General features: G+C 40.8%; 1 long non-coding RNA gene across 2 annotated transcripts; it reads left to right on the top strand.

Moving 5' to 3' along the window:
- Window positions 1–487: 487 nt before the first annotated feature.
- On the top strand, window positions 488–9,502 carry LOC111268948 (uncharacterized). 2 transcript variants are annotated; one of them, XR_015314412.1, is made up of 4 exons: window positions 488–561; window positions 1,297–1,428; window positions 8,405–9,042; window positions 9,248–9,502. It is a non-coding gene; the product is annotated as an uncharacterized LOC111268948 (long non-coding RNA). The 2 variants fall into 2 exon arrangements; XR_002685477.2 differs by having other exon boundaries at window positions 8,405–9,502.
- The last annotated feature ends 2,311 nt before the right edge of the window (window positions 9,503–11,813 follow it).

Here is an 11,813-nt window from a genome sequence, read left to right as displayed (position 1 = left end):
ACAAAAGGCTTTTCGTACCTAACGTATCCTCTGCGATCTGTGCGATTTTTGACCACTACACTTTGGTAGGTTGTCATAGGTTCGTAGCGCAAATGGCTTATTCCGCATTGGGTAAACGAAAAAATATTGACTGCATTTTGGCAATTCAAAATGAAAGTAAATATATTTTATCTTTCAAAACAAGATTACTAAATTTTTATGCTCCTTCCTGATTGATTATCTTTCTTGCTAACACCATAATAGTATACTGTAATTCTGTACATTTCCAAGCAAAAAATTATAACAAGTAGTTTTTGCATTTCTCTATTGAACAAAATGAACAACAGGCATGAAGGCAGTCCTGCGGAGGCTAATACAGATATTAGTCTGATGATGCAAGATTTGCGCTGTACGGTGGACGCATCAAACTTTCTCGTCCGAGTTGTTTTAAATTTTGCCGGGTAGCTAGATGTGTATGTGGTCTGGCATTGTCATGGTAGCAGACGACGCCCTTTTGTTAACTGTTCAACGTAAATTTTTTTCCGTGGCTTGTTGTTATCTCATTAGATGTCAACTGTGAAGGTTCGAGTCAATCGTTTTTCTGAGCTGTAGCAGCTTATAATGTATGATCTCTTTCCAGTCTCACCAAACACATGGTCACATCACTTCCTTTGGCGTCAGCTTGGCCTTTGCGAGATTGTGGAACGCATTTTCTCGTTTTCGCGTTACTGTCGTGCGTGATTCACTCTCAGCTTCAGAACCGCTTCAGATGGTTTCGTTCTCTTACGTCTCTAGGATTTCCCAGAAGGACATATGATCCAGTAAAATCTATTGCTGGGATTCATGTGGCACCCAAATATTGGGCTTCTTTTGAAGCCAGCCTCTTTGAAACGGTTTAAGACTGCTGGTGGATGTCTAGTTCCTTGGCGAATGTCGTGATTCGTAACATGTCGGTTCTCGATAAGTTGACCTCCAACTTTTTTCATAGTTGCTCGATTACTACAATAAGCATCTTTCACACTGATCGCTTGAGGATGAAAACAATAAACCCCTGAGCTGCTTCTTCCGATAACACATTTTTTTGGGTCTGGGCAGCATTTGTGCCTTTATCATAGTAAAACTGATAAATATTTAGATTTTTGTTGTAGAAATTTCGCTCAGTTTCAAGGCAGAGTGATTTCTACATATTACTAACATCCACTACCGCTAAATTTCAATTTTCAAACGACATTAACGCCGATCTGATGCGACCCGTAATATTCGAGATATATGAGTTCAAAGTCACCCAGTATATAACTGATTTTCTGTTTGGTTCAGGTGTGACACCTATTTCGTCCGATTTCGTAGTACAACAAGATGTATTCACCTTCTAACGAGGACGCATTGAACATTGTTAGTTCGAGCATTGTGTTGTACGAGGGCTGCCTTCAACTGCAGGCAACAACAAAAGTAGGTCTCAAATTGCTTTATTTGCTGTAGCCCTTGACACTGATCACAATTGATGCTTTTATTGAAATTGGCTTATCAAAAATCAGCTAAACATTAAAATACAAAACGTCCCTGCATGCTTTTTCAAAATAGCCCTTTTTCTATTTATCGTTCTTCCAAACGCATGAAAACAAAGATCGGACGATATCATGTCGGATAAGTACGATTCAAACGTTTTTCAAGCGATGAATACTTCAGTTGAAAATAACAACGCCGAAGATATCTTTGAACCGGGAATTTACTTCGAAACTCTAGCTTGAGTTCTCTTAGTTGAAAGTTTCTTATTGGCTAATGCCTTAAAGACATAAAGTATAAGAGTGCAAATATTTTTGCGATAATATTTAGTCACGTCACTATGTACATTCTTATTTAGTATATATAAAGGGCCTAAACTGCTCGGTCGAGGAAGTAACGAAGATTTAACTTACGTAGTTAATAAAAGGCCGGCATTGGAAAAGCCGAGAAATATTTCGCCGGCGATTCCTTCAAAGGAAGAAAATAGGCTTGAAAAAATCTTGAGTTGTTTGCCGTATTGCTCATATTGTGAAACACTTACTGATAATAGAAAAGGTCGACAAAACATCTGTACCTTTGTTTTGACATAGCATGATAGTGAAATAACTCCAAATTGCGCCTTCGGTCTTATTATTAATTATAAAATAATATAAAGTAATTATAAAATATAACAAACAATAAATTAGATAGCAAAATCCCCATGTTGAAAGGGGGTGGATCGGAACCGCCAAGCGACAGTTTACTAAGGTTTTAATACGACAGTATTATTTCCCTTTGTCGCTTTGCTTTTCGGCTGCGGCTCGGTCTGTGATTACTAACCCTGTAAGCTCTAACTAGAGCTTTCGATGGAAACCTCATGTCATTACGGAAGAGTATTCAATTTGGCAAGAATTTCTCGAAAAGATCTCTATTTGCAGGGAAGCCCCTAGCGTGCTCTGGACGACAAAAGCAGAACGTGCCGCATTGACAGGTTATAACTTTCAGTCTGAAGGATATTGCTTCGATGCGCACCTAATCGATAACAGCTCGTATAATTAATAGTAGCTCACAATTGTTTCTCATTCGTACGTGTCCGTACTCGTGTCCCACTACTATAATATGAATAGGAATACTGATACAATAGGAATGTATGATGACTGATCGGTATAGTGAAGAAATGCTGTATCTTTAGAAGTTGTTGCTCTACGGTGTCTAAAACAACTGAAATGTTTTCTGAAAGTGATCTACAAGAATTACAATACAGATGTATGATCTAGCAATTAAGCTAGTGACCTAGGCTATGAGCTAGGCGTTTATATAGCCACGTCTTATGATAACCAATACTTATGCACAATTATATCTAACTCACATAATGTTGTATTGTTTGGGGCATATCTACTCTGTGAAACGCAGACATAGAGGACTCTGGCAACTGCAATTCTGCTTGTATCAAGCTCTGGGCTCGAGTTCGGTCTTCCACACATATAATACGTTTGTTCAACTCAATTCAATGCATAGTCCGCCATTTCATAAAACATAATTGACCGCATGTGGTCTCATGACGCGCACATAACCCACTGGGAAAAGGTTCAATGTCGAAAACCTTTTATTCCCGAGACTAAAGATGCCCCCATTTTATTGCCGAATCAATTACCAACCACTTGTAAGCGTACGATGGTGACGAGGGGGAAGTGCAAGGCCACCGACCATATTCTATTCGGATTCTCTGTTGGTTAGTGCCTGTTGATTGGTTTTCTCTGTATTCGCGGACATATAATATGCCAAACAGCTGAATCCAGAATGCCAACTTTGATCATCAATCTCAACGCTTGTAAATACCAAATATTCACGCCTACGAAGTTAGTCCTAAGCTACCCGTGAAGGCACAATTTGCGACCTTATTGACGGCAGTACTGCCGACAGCCTAAGAAAGAAAATTAATTTAGTTAATTATTCAAACTTAAATGATAAGTGATTTACAAGGAATTACAATAAGGTGAGGATTACGTGAAAACAGGCGCAAAAGTTATTACTTTTTTTTTACTTCAAATTTGAAACCATGAAATGAATACTGAAAAAAATTTTCAGTATTCATTTCATGGCTTTAGTATTAACAAAATCTAGTTAGTAAGCGATACATCACAAGGTGATGAACAGTTATTGGGTTATGCGATACTGACCAAATTTTCATACGCCTAATGTCTAGTAGATGTTTATCGCTAATAATGCAGAGGAAGATGACTATAAATATCATTCGTGAGCTACACGTCATTGGCAACTGTGCTTGCTTAATTATATTTGCTCACTATTAAAAGTATAGGGATCCTTAACTGTGCTCGGGCTAGAGAAAAAGTTCCACGGCATGAATTAATTAAATGTGTGATTTTTGAATTAAAGTTCGTTTCTTTTTGTAAGTAAGGAGTACTTCTCTGCCTTTTACGAGGTCCAGTATTTTTTTAGACGGTCGTCTTGACTTAGCTTCAGACGATACACTAAGTGCACTCAAATATAACTATTATGTCATGAATCGCAAACTCCACCCCCAAAAAAATGTTTATAATATCTGGGCTCTCTAAAAAGTGAGCATCGTAAAGGACGGCAATTTCACTTACGAATAGAAACCCAAATCAACGGTCACTATGTTTGTCACTAAGATGGCCGGCGTTCCGTAGACCCCGTAGAGTTCTATTTTTTACAAACGATACGACAACTGCATTTAACGATGTATTTAGTCGGCGTTTGCTAGAACAACTTTTCACTCATGACTTTTTTACTGGAAAACCTAGAATCAAACTTGTTCAGCGCTATTTGTACAGGGAAAAGAACAATTGGTATACGCGTAAAAATAAGCACATAATTAAGGATGTATTGGAATACGGTTCCTATATCAATTATCGAAGGAAGAAACGCCGGTAAGCTGCATATCTATTCATATCTATGTGACCCATGGAAAATTCAGACACTAAGTTGTATTAAATTCTTTGACAACGAGAAGGAGTACCACTTTTGTTGTTGATCCGTATTTTCTTTACACTGAAGCAGATAACGCTTCTCTTTAAATATTCCACCAGCCGGGAATTGACTTTCTTATTAGGTGAACCAAGGCACATAGTAATATCCATATTTACAGCCAAAGATGACCAACATGGAACCTCAATAATATAGTTACAGAAATAACACATCTTTCGTTATAACGAAGGTCTAATCAGAGACGTATTATTTCACGGTTTGTGCTATATAAATATTGACCTTTATTAGTACAACAATAAAGCTCCTAAATTGAACAATCCAGTGCTTAGTCTCGGTTCGAATCATTCCAACTCAGCCTAAGCCTAGACCCAGCGTTCTACCTTAGTCGCATTGCGGAAAAGCCCCTCACTTCCTATTCTGATATCGCTTTTTTCTCTCTGATGCCCCCACTTTAAGGGAGCAGTTTTCGGCGAGATTTTCCCTTATCGAAATTTGATCATGCCTCCCTGTCTTTCATTTTGCTCCGCTCTTCTGTAAGCACAGGCTATCCTATTGGACCAGAAGTATCACGTGTCGAGCTTCATCCACTGTAGCAGTGTTTACCTTTGCTGCCTTTTACATGAAAGACTACTAACGGCAGGCAGCGACGAGTTGATGCCGAGCGGCAGTAGGTTTGCCCGCGTTTTTCTTCCTTCTTCAAGCTTCCCGACCCCAGCTTGCCTATGAAAATCCGTCCATCCATTAGGACAGGCATGGAGTGTGACTGCAGCACCATGAGCAGCAGCTACAAGAGCCGTTGTGAACACTCTAAGGCCAGGGACGGCTAGACTATTATCACGCCGGACAGACGGACGGACGCACGCAGAGAAAGCAGCTGGTTTGTGTCATCAAAGCTACGCGAAGCCCCTCATATAGGCACACCCACGAACACAGACAGTGGGCACACAAGCTACTGATGTGAAGCCTTGTTTACAGAACGAGAAGCATTTGATAAGCGATTGCGTATATTCGATTGTATGGTTTATATATAGGTTTGTAACTGGAGGCGTTTAGGAGGCTTTCTGCGGGTCGGGAAGTGCCATTTAAAAATCGTTCTGTTTCCAAAAGGGTATGTCGAAGACACGTACATGTTGGGCACATTATTTAGTTTATGGCTTTCGCGTTGTGCGTATGTATATTATACAGCCCTAAAGGTCCACTCTGGAAACTGAAAGATTTTATATGATGCCAACTATCACTAGATTATTATAGATGCTCGATTCATAGAGAAAAAGCTCTACAAATGAAATATCTCGTGTCTATGATAAGTCGTATATGGATGTAACGTTTGAGAGCTTAAGCAAGTTGATCACACATGGGCACACCAGTCGATAGCTCTGCACTGCGATATATCCATAGCTCTATATACATGTATCCATCTCGACCGTAATACCTAACGTCATGATAGCAAAAAGTATATCTCGGTTAGTTTCCCCATGCAAAAATCACACGCACCAAAACAGCAAATCCGATTGCCCACTCTTTCCGTGCAGTCTACGACGTGCTCGGGAACTAAATCTATGTATTCCTTTGAGTTTTTTTTTCGGTCGGTCCTAACATTCAGGACACAGTTAACTGTGCGGGCTGCTCGTAGGGCCTCGAGCGAATGTGTTGTTGAAAGGAAAGACCTCTACGGTAAAACTGTTCGGACGCCGGGAGTAAGCATGAAGGCCAGTTGCGGTCTTGGCCTACCCGGTACGTGACAGAGGTGACGGGGAAAAAAATCACATGGCAAATGCAAGTCTGTCGTGGTGAAGGCCGGACAGATCTATGCACAAAAAAAGACAAACTTCCGCAGAAAAAAGAAGTGCGTAGCCGTCTCGCGGTCGAGGTTGAGGGGAAAGGGCGAGACGCTGTTTAACGTACGTCATTTGGCGAAAGCCAGCTTTAACTCAGGATGATAGCGGCAGTGACTTTTCATAGAGGCAGGAGGGATAGCACTACAATTTGGGTGGGGAACGACCAACGTCACTAAGTCTTACTTAAATTCTTTCTTAAATCGTTGTGACCTGAGAAATATGACGGGTACTATTACCTAAGCGATTGGTAGAGCCAGGTAAATTTAATATTTTTCGACGCAAGATTGCCTTGACAAAACCTTCTGTACGTTCGGGATAATTACTACGGCATAGCGCAGTTACAGCTAACTTACCTGAAATCGGAATACACGCAGCTCCCTTTAGAGACGGAACAGTGGCACGAACTTCCAATTCTACACGGGAATTCAGTTTTCCATGCACACTACCGCTGGCTGGCGAATATCCATTCAATGTAGAATTTCTTGTAGTAAGCTCACGAACAATCCATCGTATTCTTTTAGTTTACACATAGCCGCATACAATGCTGAGACCTCAATCACCTGCTCGATCGACGCTGGGCCCTGTGTCAACTCTACCAAAGCCCGTTCCGTCGCCGGTACGAGCATACAATTAGACACGTCATTTATATGGTTCCCCTGCCGGTAAATAGCACATGAATCACTTGCTTCGCTACTTATATCGGCTGAACGGTCGGTAATGCACACCTGTGAGTGCGAGCGCACGCCGCGCGAATTGTGCTCGTGTGAAATATCAACGGCTGCTTCTTACCCTCTTCCGTAGTCTCGAATATGGTAAATGGGCGGAAAGAATAATGAATAGACGCGAAAACGATAATGAAAATCGACCCATCTGTACAGCAAAGAATATACAAAGAAGAACAAACAAACAGACTGAATCATTGCAAAGGTACAATGAAAAGAAGAAATGCGCATGCACATCGCGACTCGCTTATAAGAATAGCTGGCGTGAAAGACAGACGGTACAATTTTAGCTGGAAAATAAATTATGGCAGCGAGATAAAATATGGGTCTTCATTATTACAAATACGTGTGTAGCCGTACGAGTGTGCAGCTCGAAATGTCCGCACTACTGAAAGCACCAGTAACGACAATATAGATTCAAGCGCGAACGCACACAACTATATCGCAATGGTCGTAATCACTCAATTTGCTTGGCACCGAAGATTTCTGTTCTTCGCTAAATGAAGTAATCATAATTCTTCCGACCGGAATCATAATTTCAGTAACTTTCTCCACTTGAAAGCTACGGAAGTAGTTTTATTCGCGTTTGACCATACCCAACAAAATTAACTAAGCCTATATGTGAACCTTGAGCTATACATGATTTCCTATGTAATTACTGGGCGTTGATAATAATTGGGGTAAAAGGTATAGATTTGCACGACAGTATTGTCGAAATGTTACACAATAAACTTTTTAGGGGTGCAGGGCAATCTTAAACGAAACGCTTAATATATAAAATTACAATACATTTGTTCGGGGGTGAAGGGGAAGGGTGCACATGCTGGTAAACAACTCCATTACCAGTTTCAGCTGTTCTTCATTCAATTGTAGAGAACAAACAATCGGCTTGACTTTTTTATGAAATATATTGAATTCAAATGGTTTATAATGTAAATTCAAACAGGCTGTCTATGTTTAATGCGTTTTGAGACACTGCATACTGTGAGGTCATTTGGTGGGCGTTAAACTATGTTAGTCACAGTTACAGCTTACCAATATCCGGCACTGTAGTGTCAGAATAGAAATAGGCATAAGACTTAGTCTGCAGTCAAGCATTTAACCCGTAAATTTGTACAAAAAGAATGGATATGCTAGTAAATTCAAATTAGAGACTATCATATTTATACCAGACTGTGTACGTACGTTAGTCAGGTGCATACAAGACTTTATTTTTCGATTGGATAGAGGATTCAAAAAGGTTCTCAATTTTATTCTTTTATGAAAGTAACGTATGACACAGAAGCCGGACCGTCTCTAGAAAATGAATATGGAGTAGGCCAATTGGGGATTGACAATTGGATGAGGTGCCCGGATTCACTCCTTTTCCTTCTAAAGGCTGGGTGACGTACCTTTTTTCTGCTGTTTTTTTAGAAAAAGGTCTGCCACACTCGTGAGGGACGTCTCCTCGATCCTTCGTATTCTCTGGCGGTTTGACACGCCGGGCAAATCGGACTCGTTCGCCCTTCCTTCGTCCGCTCGTTGGATGGCTCGGTAAACTGGCCCATTCCAACAGTGTGCACCAATTTTCGAAAGCCAGCACACGCTACTCCACTCTTCGCTCCCCGTGAATGATTCTCTCGTCTTGTTGGGGTCGACAGTTTCGCACTTTATTCGTGGATCTGGCCTTCGTCTTCGTTACCATGCTCTCACTCGCCGACCCAGTACGGCCTTGATATGTCTGACGGAATCACCAGTCTTGTCGCGTCCATTCTCCAGATGAGAGCAAGTGACGCATGAATTTATGTATGTGCGAGTGTTTTAGTAGACACAGGGACCAGCCTGTCAATTTGAGGGTAACGAACAAACATACAAAATCAGATTACATTGCAAGGTAAAGAACGGTTCAAATGCTTTATCTTGTTTCATGTAGAATTTCCTTTCAGGCGCTACCCTGTTGGAATCTGTTTCGGTTCAAGTACTATATCATGGATTGATCAGACTAACATTCTATCTATGGATCTGCGAGCAAACAAAAACGTGGTGCTCATTTCGTGATCGATTAAATATAGGCAAGTTATATGTGGCGTAAGAAACATTGATGGATGCACATAACAGCATTATACATGGAAGGAAAAGTAGAATCGAGGTTCAGGATCGGTGACAAATTTCGTGACTTGTAAAGGGTACAAAGGATTCGTTGAGCTATGTCTATTCTCATGCTCATTCTTCTGAAACGAGTTGAGTTTGCTTACGTACTTATACTTTCTGTTTCAGTAATGGCTTGCACTATTGTAATTCTTTTCGCCGGGATGGGATTAATTGATGCTAATTAAGATGCGTCAGGTTTATGTTGAAGAGAAACTATAACTATAAAATAAGGGAAATCAAGTTGAGGAGAATACCCCATTACCCATTTCTCCAACCAAGCTACATTGTGCTTTAGGGACCTACCATTGAGTGTCTATATCTTGAAATCAGAATTTTTAATCGTGCCGCTATTCGAAAATAAAAACGTGACCTTCTGCTAAATACGTGTCGTTACTGCTAGCAGAAATAAGCTGTCTCATCGTACTTATGTCCAGACGTCCAAAAAATAGTTGTTTCTGCTTCTATTCCATGAATAATATAAACGCTGTTGTTTTTCCGAGTCGGCCTAAATATGAAAACGAAGACGATACCAAATGATGTCATCTCAGTATAAATTATTTGTTTTATTCGAACCAAGGCCCACAGTTATTTTCCAGTGCAATTTCCAACGTGATACTTTTAAAATTTAACTAGTGGCCTTTTTCCTGTTTACCTGAATTTGTCAAATGATGCTAAAACTCTATTGTTAAAATTGTAGTTGCCGCTTCGCTGTCGTCGTCGGCTTTGCACAACGCGGACCCAGAGGTATAGTCATCACCACAAGCATACGCTATGGAATAGCTCGGGTGCCCGATTTCCGGACGGGCGTCTGCGTTATGGCACAGAGCAATAACAATGTGGCAATAGAGCTACCCGCATAAAAAGTAAATACGGTTACATTGCTAGGCGGACACTTTCCGCTGATACCGTTTTATGTTTTTGACAGATATGCTATGAGAAGTATGAGATAATTGGAAACAGCAACTGCGCGCTTAGGGTGCCGCCAAGGTCCAAAATCCTCAACGTGCCCAGGACCGCGCATGTGTACGCCGGTTCACCTCTGGGTACGTGTAAATTTAATATTTACGCATATGTTGTATGACGCCTGTCATAGAAACTAGTTGAAGACGTAAGTAGGCAGAACGGCAATGTTATTACGAACGTTGGCTTGAGGGGAAGTGGAATAAGACTAAAAACGAGAAGGTAAAAAATCGAGAACTTAGAACAAAATATTGGCGTCCTAGACGTTACACTCTAAGTTAGGCTTTCTGAAGCCGAGACGCTCTGCACATGTCGTTTTTTCTGCGCGGCAGATCGCGGAATGATGCTGCCTTTCAGCTTTTGTGGATGAGCGAAGACCAGTTATTCTTCAGGGTAAGGGGAAGGTGGCATTGAATGTGTGAAGAGGGCGAGAGCACAGCTACACGCAAATCTGCATTGGATTATCTGGAAGGAACATGTAGAGACGGCACATTTTCTAGACAATTTCCCAAATTGTTTGTATGCGAAGCATGATTGTAGAGATGGCTGTTCAGCTAAAGCTTTGTGGATGCCTCAGCGCTCCCAAATGTCGGCACAAACTGTGCATCAATGCTGACTTACTCTGCTCCTAGAAAATGTCAGGTGGACGGACTCCCACTGGAAGCTATGGTAGAACATAGCGGCAGAAGGGTACAAGCGATAGAAAGGCGCGAAAAAATGTAGACCTTAATCGCAATAAACAAGGTAAGCAGCAGATCTTTCAGTGGTAGTAATTATGAAGGGAAAACAAACCTTTTACTAACCTGTAAGCCCAATTTTACCGTTACTCTCTCAGTACATATTGGAATACAAGTCAGTGAGTAGTACCTAGATTTTTCCGAACCGACCACAATGAAATATTTTCCTAAATTACTGTTTAATACCTTCTTCATAAGTGACGCTTTATGCTTTATTTGTGAATCACACGAATGTTCCGCATTGAATTTACTTACATGTCTGTCAAATATTATAATTTTCACCGATTCAAAAAAGGCGCAACCATAAATAATATATTTGCGTATAAATTTTTACGTCTCGCAACTATATGCGACCTCAAAAACGCTATTTGCCGTTATTGTAAAGTCTCCTTCGTATGATACATCTCCAATAAGGATCTTTTTAATTTCATAGATATGTAACGATATCCGAAAATTTCAGCCACTTGTACATATTCACGAAGATATAAGCACTATCGTCATTGTCAGCGTATTTAGCGACACTCATCTGTTTTTTTGGTTCGTTAGTTTTTCTTTCACCTATGCCCGATGCAGAGCACATGATTCCTTCATCACTCACACTCTTTGCTGATTTGGTGTTTTTTTTTTGATGTTGCCACATTAGCGCTCTTACAAATCCCTCAGACATTTCAACGTTCGCACCTCCTTAGATTCTCATTTGAAGTTAGCGTCAGGCGGCGAAACAACGTTATTCAAAATCGTGTTGCATACGACGGCTGTGCGATACCGTTGACGTTCTCAACATGGACATGCGCCTCTGATTTTCCTATTGTCTGCTTTCTTGAGGGTTTGCTCACTCGCTCTGTCTTTTCGCCAGCAGCGATAAGCGTGTTTCCACTTCTGATACACGTACTGGTAAAAGCAACAAGATCGACAGAAGGAATGTATTGAAAGCTGCCAGCCCGTGCCAACCGCCCGAGATATTTCCCTCGTATTAAGGACATGTTAGATCCCTC

The sequence above is a fragment of the Varroa jacobsoni genome, unplaced genomic scaffold (genome assembly GCF_002532875.2).
Source record: "Varroa jacobsoni isolate VJ856 unplaced genomic scaffold, vjacob_1.0 scaffold_1336, whole genome shotgun sequence".
NCBI classification, from domain to species: Eukaryota; Metazoa; Arthropoda; class Arachnida; order Mesostigmata; family Varroidae; genus Varroa; species Varroa jacobsoni.
The sequence above is the reverse complement of the archived record's forward strand: the minus strand, read 5'-3'. Positions and strand labels throughout refer to the sequence as shown.